Source organism: Pezoporus flaviventris, unplaced genomic scaffold, assembly GCF_033815535.1.
Source record: "Pezoporus flaviventris isolate CSIRO_AGI_PZ_B2104156 unplaced genomic scaffold, CSIRO_AGI_Pfla_v1 ptg000001l, whole genome shotgun sequence".
Classification (NCBI taxonomy): domain Eukaryota; kingdom Metazoa; phylum Chordata; class Aves; order Psittaciformes; family Psittacidae; genus Pezoporus; species Pezoporus flaviventris.
This window is the reverse complement of record NW_026892549.1, coordinates 57593335-57607290: the sequence shown is the minus strand read 5'-3', so window position 1 is coordinate 57607290 and position 13956 is coordinate 57593335. Positions and strand designations below refer to the sequence as shown.

Here is a 13956-nt window from a genome sequence, read left to right as displayed (position 1 = left end):
AACTTTTGTATTAGACTCCTTTTTTTTTTTTTGCCATGTACAACTTCATGTAATAGTATTTGAGCATTAGCTGAACAGATGTAAGTCAGCAGTTTTCAGCCTAGAGAGACGTTTCATTTCTTTTTTTTTTTTGATGAGATGCTTTCTTGGCTGAGGGATTTGGGTAATTTCTCCTAATCTGCTTCCCATTGTCATACCCCAGAAATGGACTCTTTGCAGGGACCTGCTGTTCCCAATAAATGCCCAAACTGCTGTCTGAGATTCTGCACTGTAGGACTGAGCCTCATGTGGTGGGATGGGAGATCTGATGATGTAGATGGAGCTGTGGGAAATGAGGTACAGGATTCCCTGGTGTACTCGCAAATCCCAGACTGGTTTGGGCTGGAAGGGACCTTAAAGCTCATGCAGTTCCAACTTCTGCCATGGGCAGGGACACCTTCCACTAGAGCAGGTTGCTCCAAGCCCCATCCAGCCTGGCCTTGAAGGACCATTTGATCTTGGGTTAATGTGGGAAATTGGGCTGAGAGGTGGTGGGTTGGATGCTAAAGGTGATGATTATTCAGCTCATGTGTTTTCATGGCCTTGAGCATATTAACATCCACAAGTGTGTATTTAAACAATGCTGGTTGCCTTGTTTGTTCTCTTTAGTGGCTTGTGATGATACCTCAGCTATTTCTAGAGTGGGTCAAGTTTTTTTCACACGAATAACTTCCCCAGAATATTTGGGTTGCTTGAAATCAAAGTTTTCTGGAAGAAAACAACTTCTTGGATTTCCTTATTTATATTCTTTCCCTAACAGTTGAGTTTTCAGACTGCCTCAGCAGACACTGCTATGGGAATACTGCTGATGGCTCCTCCAGCCATGTCCCACCTCTCTTCTGCTTGGACCTGGTGCTGGTCTCCTGAAGTCTGGGGTAAAAAGGTGAATACATTAGCCATTGAGTGGGACTAGCGCAAGCAGTTAGTGGTTCAGATTCCACATTTCCTATACTCTTTGGAGTTTAATTGCTTCATAAGTTTGAGCAAACAACTACAACTAACCCAGCATGACTTGTTTGGAGGTGTTTATTTGCTAAGATTATTGAAATGTTGGGAGAGTGAAATCCAGATTCTGTAAACAGTGTGGACTTGCAATATTTGACTGCTTACCTTTTCCTTTAAAATCTCCTTGTTTGCTCATTACCCAGGAGCATGTCTCCATACAGCCTGCATAGGATCATATATGATATTCAAGTGCTCTTCCTTTGAATGAGGAATTTAATAAAAGGACAGAAGTTGTTGCAGCACTAACTCTGCCTGTAGTTAGAGAAGTAAATAAAAAGTCTAACAACTATCACCAGTCTGTAGGAGTTGGGATGAAAAGACCTAACGATTGCTATCGAAGTGATAAATGGGTGAGCATCTGAGAGGGCTTTGGCGACAAGAGAAGACAGATGAAGGCAAAATGGCTCCTGTCTCCCTGCCTCTCGTTCTTTGAAGAATATTATGATTAAAGCATATTTAGCAACCTAGCTCCTAACTTGGGTCTAGATGGTGTTTTGAATGAGCTGCTGCAACAGTAATAAATTAGAGCAATAAGTGACTGTGTTACTGCTTTATCATGTGATAGCACTGTGCCACAGCCTTGCGTGGAGGGACGGAACCTAATTTCAGAGTGTGAGATGAGCATATACCCATGGGAAACCTGTGTTGGGGTGTCTTCAGTTGATTGCTCCATGGTCCTACCCTTTCCAGTGGATGGATTTTGCATCGTTGTCTATGGGAGTGGGATGCATGAAGTTAGGAGTAGCCTGTGTGGAGCTAGCATTCTGTTACAGTCATGCTAGAAGTTGATGGAAGGGCATTGGGATTAGACTTGAGAAGTTTATTTAGAAGAACATTTGTACCAGATCCTAGAGCTTTGGATTTGATGTGTTTAGGGGGTTTTTGATGCTTCAGTTCGTGGCAGTCCTTCTGGGGTAGCCATGGCCCTTTTTAATGCCTAGCCCACCCAGTTCAGCAAGCAGTCAAGGACCGAGTTCTCCAAGAAGCACTTTGCAAAGCTTCCATGGCACATCATAAGCGTTTTTGTGCAGAAAGATGATCTTTAGCTTTATGGCATTGGGCTACTAACAGGAGACGGATGCTTTATTCTATTCTCTGTGCTTCTGGAAAGGTCACTGACATGGTGGAATCCTCCCCTTGCACAAACTATAGCTCTTTCCTCTGTCAGATTTACCTGGAGCAACATTTCTGGAACGAGGGGGTCACATAAGACATCTTGGCTGTGCACAGCACTTGGGTGGCACGCTGCCTGGTCCTATCAGTACCAGTAAGTGGCACGGGGCTGTGCTTGTCCTGGGGCAGAGCTGTGTGCTGTCTCGCCCATTTTGTCACCAGTTTGGACATTGCTTTTTAGGGGACACTCTGCTGCCTCCAGTTTGAGGTGTCATTAGTTCGTGGCCTTAATGGAGCTTGTTTCCCAGCTTCTCCACCATTAAGGTTGCTAAGCCAAGTGCCTGCAGCCTCACCATCTTTCGCTTCATAAACTGTGCCTGTGCTTTTCTTCTCCCTTGCTCTCAGAGCCTGTAAAAACCCTAACTCCTCGTAAAGAGTTAGGAGTGAATGAAACTCATTTAGTTAAACATTTGCAGAAGGGTATGCAGAGGGGATGTGTTTGAATCCATGCGTTTGTAGGAGTGAGGACTTGGAGCTGATCTTGCCTGGCTGTTTCTACCCAGACACTGCAATTTTGACCATCCTGCTTCTAAGCTTATTTACTGTGCTGTTGTTACGAGCTGCAGAGGAGAAGCCATTGCACTCCTCCCCTTGTAACATGGGTTGAAAAGAGCAAAGCAGATTTGTCCTATGGGACCATCCAGGTCTCCTTCCCATTTTTTAATGTACGGGGAGAGAGTGTGCTAAGCAGTCGTACACCTTTTTTGGGCTACTACTCAGCAGCTGCAGCAGGGAGAGAGGTTTGGACCACACTGATGTCAGAAGGAAAGATGCAAAGAAAAAGTAAGGGTGTGTCCTGGGTTCAGCAGTAGCAGTCATTTTTCTCCTTCTTGGTAGCTAGTGTAGTGCAGTGTTTTGACTTTCAGCTCGGGAACAGAGCTGATAACAAGGATGTTTTGGTTTGGCCAAGGACTTTGTGAGCCTCATGCTCTGCCAGGGAGGAGGGGAAGCAGAGACAGGACACCTGACCCAAACTGACCAAAGAGGTATTCCATACCACAGCACGTCATGCCCAGGATGTAACTGGGAGTGAGCCGGAAGGGGCTGGGGGACTGCAGGGTTGGAGGAGGTATCGGTCGGGCTGAGGGGGCAAGTTATCGGTTGGCTGGTGGTGAGATGTTGTATTCTCTTCCCTTGTTATTTCCTTTATCATTGTTATTATTGGTAGTAGCAGTAGTGATTTGTGTTACACCTTAGTTACTAAACTGTTTTTATCTCAACCCGTGGGAGTTGCATTCTTTTGATTCTCCTCTCCGTCCCTCCGAGAGCAGGAGGAGGGCAAGAAAGGGGGGGGGAAGTGAGCGACCGAATTACCTGACTGGGTTTAAACCACGACAGGGTGATATTATTCTAACAGTACATCTGACTGAAGCAGTACCTCCTGCTTTTTAAGGAGCTAAAAGGCTGATACAGATAAGGTAGCCAATGAAGTTTAATCAAGAAATGGAATACTATATCAAAAATACAAGTCCCTTGAACTTTTAATTGATCAGTCTACTCTTCTTTCCTTAGGCATTTTATATACTGAAAGAAGCAAGTGTAGTGGAGCTTGATTCTGTACATCAGTTATTTAACTATATATAGTGATACCTAGGTTACAATTCTATAAACTGCTGATAATGGTGGTTGTGTTAATTAGTGTATCAATTTCTTCAATGAGAGAAGCAGCTATGGAATTTAATAGAACTTAATCATTTCCTCAGATAAGCCTCAACGCTGTGCTGTTCTTCTGTTGCAGTTCCCGATTTAGAAGCAGCTCAGTCTCACCAGGTTGGCAATGATCTGCTGTCATGTTCAAAGTGGATTGATGACTTACAGTGAAAACAGGACAAAACAGGGAAAAGTCGGTGCTGTATGGGGAGGTTTCACTGGTGCTGGTCACTACTGTATGGTTTAAGCTATGGTTTAGTTCTCAGAAGTGCTCAAATTGCAATGTTTGGGATACCCACCATAGCCTTGGATGATCCTCCTCTTATTTCCTTAAACTGTGATTTGTACATGCAGCGGACTTTAGAAGCCGTTCATAAGCCTCGAGCCGCTTGTGTGACCTAAGAGTGGAAGGGATGTGTCATTCCCATGCTGAGGTTTGAATGCCTCTGTATTTACAAAGACTCAGAAGTGAAGAATTAGGCTTGTTACGTAGCTGTGTGTAGTAAGTAGATCAGGAGCAAAAGGGTCCGATTTTAGCTCCTTTAAGATTTCACAGGTACTCAGCATTTTATCCAGAACCCAGCCTGAGCTTTGTTTGGTGAGTCTTGGTGGTCTTCAAGTCCACTTACTGACAAATAATGGAGAGGCAATGAGTGTCTGTGCTCTTCACCAACTTCAGTGATAAAAGCGGTTGGCAGGTGGGATCTCTGAACTGTTCAGTTCATGTTGTGCTTCGGGGGACTCAGGCTGCTTTGGCTGGGGTCACATCACTGAGTTACAGGGTACACTGTTACATCTTTGTGATGTTGGAGGGATTTGTTCTTAACAAATACATTCATTTTGCTGTCAGAATGACCTCATGCAAATACACAGTTGGTCATCACATCAACTGTGCTGGTGCATTTACTGGCCAATTATAATTTTATAGGTATGCAGTAAATTGCCTTTCTCCCCAGCTTGGTTTGGGAGAGGCCCCAAGTGCATCAGAACCTATATTTTTGGTGTTAGTATTCTGTACTGAATTGTTTCCTCTCTTCATATTTCTCACTACCCTATTTGAAATGACTGCAGACTGTGAAGACATTGTATAGGAAAGGCATAAACCCTACTTGTTGGCGTTTATAACATTGTGGTGCTCTAAAACGTGGTTGAGTTCCTCCTTCAACCAAGAAGAGGAGTTCTCTGCCTGAAACTTGTTGTCTTTTAAACTAATTTATGTCTGAGATGGGTCACAGGAGGGACCAAGAAGGGATACTTAATCTTATCAATAATGCAGGTAAAGGTGTAGCAAAACTCCTGAGGCTGAAGACCACGAGACCTTGTCTGCCTCCTTTAGAAGCCCATGGATGGGGACTAGCTGGAGAAGTGAGCTGGACCAGGTAGGCAGAGATGAGCACTGGCTAAGGGTAGAAGATGACTGTGTGAGGAAAGGCTTTGATGTTTCATTAAGTCTGGACAGCAACAGGGGTATGGTGATACTAGAAGGAAACAACTCTAAGATACTAGAAGGAAGCATGGAATGGGTTGCCCATGGAGGTTGTGAATGCTCCATCCCTGGCGGTGTTCAAGGCCAGGTTGGACAAAGCCTTGGGTGAGATGGTTTAGTGTGAGGTGTCCTGTCCATGGCAGGGGGTTTGGAACTGGATGATCTTAAGGTCCTTTCCAACCCTAACTATTCTATGATTTTGTGAAAATGTATTGTTCAAATTTATTAGGTCATAATTGTTTAAAATTCTTTAATAATCTGTTTCTGGATCAGAGCTTATGTTGTATGACCATGACCTTTCTGGTCCAGTAAGTCATATGTATTGATGAGTTACAATCCCATACTGGTTCTTTCATAGCCCATGATCTCCTTCTTGGAGATCCTCTGCCCTCCCCTTTGGTGGTAGGGAGCAGTGGGTGAGTGGTGGTGGGTGTTGTCCTCTGCAGCTTTTTCACAATTGAAGCCTTCAATATGAGCAGTTATCCCCTTAAGGGGGATGTTGTGAGACTTAAATTAGAGGCACCTTATTAGCTACACTTCATATGCCAAGCATTAGTTATAAAAAGATGCACCTTGCTGCTAACACCGAGTGATTAATTTGCAAGCCAGTGAGTTTTTAGATTGTGCTAACAATTACCATATTTGATAGATTAAAGCCTGCACTAGGATACCTATTGCCTTAGGAGCTTATTTACAGTTCCTGATCTGTGGCAGGCAAAGAATTCGTGATGTGACAATTACTATAGAACATCGTGATGGACCTGTCACCTTTAAAAACAAGGTCCAAGCAGAAAATGCTGCCCATCTGTTTGTTACACAGGCACCCAGCCCTTCCTGTTGGGAAATCATCAGCTAGATGCAAGTTCCTGTAGAAAAGCTCCCTTTTGCAAAAATAAAATTAAGAAGCCAGGGAAATTGGTTTTGTCTGGGAGTGAAATTAAAATGTGACCTTTCAGACTAGAACTGTATATATACTGTAACTATATTTACATATGAGTTATATATAGTTTACATACACAAGAAACTTTGGTTTGTCCTGTTGAATTACTCCAGTTGGGCACCAAAGATGCTTGATTATGTATGCAGAGAAAGCACACAATAAGCTTTATGGTTCAGTGATCTCAGGGTTTCATATTCTTAGAAACACAGGTTAAAACAATTGAGGGTGATGGTGGCAAAGGATGAGAAGAAAGTAACCTCTTCAGCTCTCCTTCAGATCAGAAGCGACTTCTTATAAAGTGACAATGAAATTCCCATTGCTTTCTTTCTCACAAACCACTATGCAGCCAAGACCTGTTGCCCTCTCTCTGGGTTTTGGCATGAGCATCACAGCTGATGTTAACAGCCCCTCTTTGCAGCAGCATCACCCACAAAGACATAAAATAGATGTGCCCCAAAACACCCATCTCTTCAGGGAATTTCTGACCTGCATCCTTGCTTATGTAAAGTTTTCATACCTTTTACCTCCCTCTTTCCCAAACAGCTTTATTCATTCTGACTCATGATCAGGCCCTGTTTTAATAACTTGTGAGCCCCAGTTGTCCCCGCAAAGCAAGGAGGAGGACTTTGCACGTCAGAAACCTTTAGCAGTAGGCAGCACATGAAAGGTCATCGTCCAACCGGTGTGATTTATAGGCCCTGGGCGGCTGGGCTGCTTCCCTCCTCCTCATTCCCTGCATACCTTTGTGCCCATGTCATCGTTGGGCACCCTCCCTTGCTCCCCCACTTTGTATTGCTACTATTATTTTACTCTGAAGTTGAAATGAATGATGGTAACTGCCTCCTATAAGCAAGCTTTTGGGGAAAAAAAAAAGCCATGTGAACTCCAGCGACCCAAGTGATGTACAGGGAACAATGGTTGCCCTTGTTCCGCTTTCCCTCTTGGGCATCTGCAGCTTGCCTGGCCCCGGAAGCCTGGCTCCATGGTAGGGACACAGGGCAGGCATGAGGGCATGGCATGCTGTGCCAGCTGGGGGCTTGCAAAGGCTGGCGTGTCCCGTGGCATCCCATTGATGTGGCACTTGGGACGGCACCAGCACCGCATCCTCTGCACAGGTTTAGTAGCTGCAGGGCACCAACTGCGGTTGGTTTTGTTGTGTGCTTGCTGTTGTAGGGCAGTCCTGCAAATCAGTTAGAACTAACAAGATGATTCATAGTCATTTAATATCTGTCGTTGTATTGATTCTGCAATCATCACTGAGACATCTCTATTATTATCTTTTTTCCTTTGGCTTTTGGTAAATTTTCTGCCTTCTGCCCCTTGTAAAGCTAGTAGTAGATGACAAGAATGCTTTGAAATCATGATACAAGGACTGCAGGTGGTATAAATACATTTTACTTTGGTGGAGCTATTCTGATATACATTACCTGAAGATCAAGCCTTAACTGTTTAACTCCATTAGTTCTGTTAAGAAATAGCACTCGGTGCTAAATTCCCAGTCATTACAAGAGCCATCTCTGCCTTGAGGTCTGAGGTAGGTGTGTGGCACTATGTCTGCTCAGATCACATTGCTTTGGGGCTAACCAAGAAACTGATATGGATGCGTCTGCAGAAACGGTGGAGCACTCAGTAGCATCTAAAGCAAAACTGAATGAGTTCTTTGCTTGTCATTTCAATTTGAAAGGTTGATTTTAGGATATGTTCCTGGTCTAAGTGTTTTTAACGGATGAAACCGTGGTCCTTCTCCTTTCAGTGAAGGCACTGGTTCTCTGAGGATGACTGGTCTGTGAAAAGAATGGGTGTCTGTCACACCAGAAAGAGCTGTCATGAATTATCCGTGGACAAAGAGAAGAAAGTTGCCTGCAACAGGAAATAACAGTGGAAAATTGGGTGGGAATTCTTTTTTTTTTTTGGTGACAAGATACAGAGTGGAGGTAAAATAAGATTGCTATTATTACTAAGGTTTAACATTAGCTAATTATTAGCAGTTAACAAATAGGGCTAATGCTACTGATAAGAAGTTTCTATTAAGTAACGATGGAAAATCGGAGCACAAGCACTGATTTCTCCTCCTGTCATCTGAACCCTCTGGTGGTGGTACAGGCTTTGCACTGGTGTGTTGGCGGACATCCAGAGGAGTTAAGGGAAAAAAGGTGGAGATAAAATCAGAGTTCAGACAGAAGAGGTGCCTGCAGAGAGAAATGTCATATAGATTTTGGTATTAAAACAGAATTAAGGTAATAATGCTAGACACCAAAGTGAAAGAGAGGCTATAACCTCAATGGCCATATGCTACAAAGAACAAGCAGGAGGAGGATCCCTGTAGCACAGTATAAACTGCAAACCCTCCCCACTGGGCTTAGCAGGGCTGAAAATAAATGGGGAGATAATAAACAGTGTAGCAAATGCAACAGAGATAAAAATACTCTCATGGTGCTGAAGAGGTCAGCCAGTGTCTGCTTTAAATCTGTGATGAACAATCCCTTGTTTTCTGACACTGTGATTTTGATTCCTTCGTTTGTCCTAGGACTCCATGTACAAGAGCTGCAGAGGTGAGACAGGGGAGAAGGAGAGGTGTAGCGGTGATAGAAGGGGGTATTTATATTTTCCATGAAGGAGAAGCATTTAAAGAAAAAGCTCAAGGCCTGATATCTGGGTTTTACTGTTACAAGCAGGAGTGCCTCAGTTTCCCCATCTGTCAAACTATACAGTGTGCTTTGAGAGCCTCTCTATAAAGAGCTGAGGCGATACCCAACTGCACCACTGGGAAGCTGAGCTATGTCCTCTTGTAAATGTAATCCAAACCTCTGTGTTCTTGCTGTGCCTGCAGAAAGGAGGTTGCTCCTTTCCTGTTAGTTCCTCAAAAGGGACATGACAATGTTTGCAGCATTAATGGGATTGTCTGAGTAGGAAATGGAGAGCTGTTAATCAGAGGTCTTTTTTATTTCTGCTTTTGCTTTGGTCCTCAGTTGTTACCTCGATGCTTAACATTTGTCAGAAGTTCATTTTAGCTCCATCTCATTTCATATACTTGTTACTTGCTCCGTTGCTGGCCTGAAAAGCACTCCCAAAATTGTGGGGATTTTTCTGGCTTTGTGCTGTTGTTTGAATTATGTGTTCTAGGAGGTTTTCGTGCATCATGGACTATGGGTTTTTGGCTGGAAGTCAGAGAAATGGTCCTCGGGATGATGAGAGTTCACTTCTTCACCAATTTGCTTGTCTCCCAAACGCAGCAAGAAGCATTTTTTGTTGAGTTGTTGACTCCATCTCCCACTCTCTTCTGGCTGGAAAAAGAAGGGCAATTACCCAAAATTCGCACTTATCTTGTCACCTGTAGACAAGGCATCTCCAGTGTCATCCCTGTGACAGCCTGGTCTATAATGAAGCTGGGGTAGGGAATTGCCTGGGCTGTGAAAGGACCCTGTGGATGGACTGGCTTCCATTGTATGTGTGTATGCAAGTAGTGGTTGGTTTGGGTATGTACGTATGAAATAGGTGGTGATGTGCAAGTTTGCAGAACCCCGTGTGAAAGCCTGTCTAGAAACCTTTGTGGTACCTCCTAGACTTACTAGCATGGAAACTTCCTCCCATCCAGCACCCTGAGAGCAATAGTGCTGCTCTGGGGTCAGGGAATTGTAGGACATGAAACAGCAAGTAGTAGTACAGAAGGGGTTTCAAGTGTGCTTGAGTAGCTCCCAGGTCTGTGGTCCACCTCTGGCAAGGGGCAGTGCTGGTGGCTGTTTGGAGAAGCCTTTCTCCTGAAGGCACTTCTGGTTTTGCTTGCTGCAGCCGTGGTTCAGCTCTTCCCAGCTGCTCTTAACTAGAGGTCAGCACATGCCCTGAAACACAAGCATTTGTATTACTTCCAAAGCTTTTAATCATCGCAGTGGTAACCCTAGTTGGTCTGCTTTCATTTTGTGGGTTATTTGCACATAGGAGAAAAGGCAAAATGTGTTGAATAGATTTTTCATGATTAATGGGTTAGTTCAGTTATTGCTGGTGGAGATGCAGGCACAACGGCAGTGCTTTATATTTTGGCTGACATATAAAAGCAAGGGAAAGCCAAGCCTTTTTTTCCTTAATAGAGTTCAGCATGTATGTCTTTTTATTGGTGTTAATTTTGGGGGTAGAGAAGGAGCAGGTTGTAAATTGCGAGGAAGTTAATTTTAATTAGTTCTACTAAAAGCTTTATTACTCTTTCCTGTTCTCTTTCCATCATAGTGATAGCAAGGCAAAGGCAAACATTTGTGATCCTGAATGCTCTACGAAGGTGCTGTTCTTCAGACCTCTTGGCACAGCTTGTCAGCATCTCCAGGATTCTTTGTGATCCCAAAAGCCTGCGCTTCTCAAGTGCTCGCTCAGCTCTGCCCAGAAAAGCTGTTGGCAAATGGTGCCTGTGCCAAGTGGAGGGAGTGGGTTGAGGTTATTAAGGAATTTGTTGTTATGGTTATTTTAGTAGGTGGTTGGTTTGTTTTCCCCATGAGAACCCTGTTACAAGCCAAAGAAAGAGTAACTGCTACCTATCTTATGGCACATAGAGACTGATTTTCAGTGCCCTTGTGCTCTGCTGATGGAGATGTATGGGGGATGGCAGAACCTGTGGGCAGCACACAGCCACTTGCTGCTCTCCTTCATCTACTTTCATGAGGTTTGAATTGAAAATCATCCTTCGTGGGATGTCCTGCTTTAACCTCCTGTTGCTGTTGCTTTTTGCAGAAATTACTTTGCATATACTACAAAAATAGGGTGCAAATTCAGAAAGCAAATGACTTTTTAAGTTGGAGGACACAGTGGTCCAGTCTGGTCAGTGAACTAACTCCAGAGAAGAGAGCTCAGCCAGGCTGAGCTGGCTCTTAGAATCCCCCTTTTGCAAGGTCCTTCTAAATGCTTGCCCCTTTTCCTGGAGCTTTGGGGCATTTACTCGGTGAGGCAGATAGTATTGTAGGCTGGTTTGCGTTGGTAGGGACCTTAAAGCTCATCCAGTTCCAACCCCTGCCACGGACAGGGACAGCTTCCACTAGATCAGGTTGCTCCAAGCCACATCCAACCTGGCCTTGGACACTGCCAGGGATGGGGCAGCCATAGCTTCTCTGGGCACCCTGTGCCAGCTTCTCAGCACCCTCACAGGGAAGAGCTTCTGCCTAATGTCTCCTAATACCTAGTTATTTTCCTGGTATTTCCCAAGTACCTAACATACATCTACCCTCTTCCACCTTAAAGAGCTGCTGCTCCTACCACTGCTGCTGAACCGCAGGGCAGGGACTACAGACGGTGCCCAGGAGAGCTGATGGTGGTTGCTGAAGGGCACCAAGAGTGCTTTTCACAGAGGGCAGGGACAAACATACAGTTTTAAATGTCTTCCTGAGCCTGCTGTGGCCCTCAGCTCTCCCTGCCTGTTTTGGTTTAGCCAGTGGATGTTGCTTGATGTCCTTGTGCAGCCACTGGGAAGCTGCTGGGCTCAGTGGGATTGCTGCTGCAAGGTCAGGATTTACCTTGTTTGTCACTGCCATCCTCCGTGGTGATGGAAGGTGATCATTGACCAGCTCTGCTTGGTTCCCATGGCCAGTCCTGGTGATGGGATAGACCCTCCCAAGGTCAAGGATGCTGTCCTGGTGGGCTGTGGGTAACTGCTAGGCATCTGTATCCTTGGGTGATCATCCCAAAATGGGTCACGGCGCATGTCCTTGCCTTGCATTAAGGATGATGGCACTTCTGCACTTGTCTCATCTTAATCTGACTCTCACTGTGTCTTTCACATTGAAGATTTTGGCCAGGGCCGGTTTTAGTACTGAAATAACCTGTTGTTCATCCCATTATTTGGATCCCTGTGATTGTCTGGGGGCTTGGTGTTGGAAGGATGGATGCTTTGCTTTTATTGCTGCTGCTGTTATTTACTTGTAGTGGTGATACAGCAGGGCTCTCTCAGTCTCTGTTGTTGTTTGTCCCAGAAACTTGTTTTTGATACGGTTCTTGTGGGGAAAACCTTGGAAGCTTTCTTGTCTGTGGTGCCACCACTGGCTTCCCAGGGCTCAGCCTTGTAAACAGCACCAAAAAGCCACCTCTCAGTTGACCACTTGTGTTTAATGAACTTGGTTGCACAGCATGAAAATGCAGCTCAGCCAAGTGTGGTGATGACTTTAGGAAAACAACAGGGAGAAGGGGGGGAAATCCCTAATTGGATTCTATCAGGTAATCTCTCGGTGAAGCCACACAAGTGCTAATTGGTGACAGGTAGAGTTATCAAAGCCTAATGCTGCTTTCAGTTGGTGAAAATACTATATTTACAAAAACTAAGTTATTTAACACTCAACGGGGTGCATCTCGCACAGTGTTGCAATACACCTATTAAATTTTTAGTGCCAGATTATGATTCACAGCCAGGGTGCATAAGTTGCTGAGCAGCACAACCCAGGCAACAATTATTAATTCATCTGGTGCTAAAAGTGCCTAAAGAGAGAGCAGTAGGCAAATAAGAGCCTCCCTGGGATACAATGTACTCTTTGGCTTTTTTAGATTGCAAATTAGTTAAAGCATGTATCATAATGTGATACCTCCTTAGCAGATATTGCATCCATTATTCTTTCTCTCCATATTAATAAAGCCATTGATGGATACTCTCATTCTTTCCACTGTTCCCCAAAATGATTTGCAGTTGTAAAACCCTTTAACTCTGCAACCACATGTACTGAAAGGAAACTTTGGGAGAGGTTGTAAATTATTTTGACAGGCTTGAAAGTGCTGTTTATATGCATTAGTCGCTACAAATGCCAGGATGTTGTGATTTGACTGCCTTGTTCTTCCCTACTGAAATAGGATGTATTAGATAATGCTTGAAGTCAGTAAAAAATGAGGAAAAACTTCCTGTGGGGAAAAAGGGATAATTGAGTGTGTAGGTAGTTTTAGTTTTCACCCAGGGTTATCACTTCAGTTTGCCTCTGGGGAGGGACTGGTGTGTCTCTGGAGCATCCCACAGTGCTGTGTGTGTGCATCCCTTGGGATTTCCCATAGGGATGGTGGAGTGAGGGAGCCAAGCCAAACAAACCAGGGCTGCCAGAGTTTCACTTACATATTGCCTTATAAATGCCATCATTGGCAGGATTGTATTTTCAGAAAGAAACCTGATTTTTAAAGCTTCCCAGTCTTATTTTGAGTGAGAAATAGTGTATGTATTGGAGCCTATTAGCACATCGTGAATGGTCATTTTTGGTGTCACACTGGTTCTGTTGAGCTCATCATTTTCAGTATAATTAGTTTGCTTTCTGGAAGCTCTAATGCATATGCATTTAAGAGTGGCTTGACTCTCTAGTTTATTTTAACCACAGAGCCAAGAATATACATAGGAGGACAGGGGAAAACCAGGGCACTGAAGGAGAAAGTCCTGTTCCTAAAGAACAAAGCAGCACCTTTGCAAGGATATATAAACACTGCTAATAGCTGCAGCACTACTGAGGCAGAACACAGTGCTATTATCAGTCTGGCTGGACATCAGTCAGGGATGGACAGGGACATCAGTCCCATCATCCCTGTGGCATGCAGTTTCTCCTTACTAGCGGGGATGTGCTTTGAGGCAAACAGCCTTGCCTGCTGGCTAGTTCACAGACCAGATGTGCTGCTGCTGTTTGAGCTGGGAACTGGCTTCCTGGTCCTGCCTAGTGTTGGTGTT

The 13956-nt window shown here is 44.4% G+C and overlaps 1 protein-coding gene across 7 annotated transcripts in view; it reads left to right on the top strand.

Moving 5' to 3' along the window:
- ERBB4 (erb-b2 receptor tyrosine kinase 4) overlaps positions 1-13956 on the top strand; it is a 605788-nt gene that overhangs the window by 34029 nt on the left and 557803 nt on the right. The window lies entirely within an intron of this gene.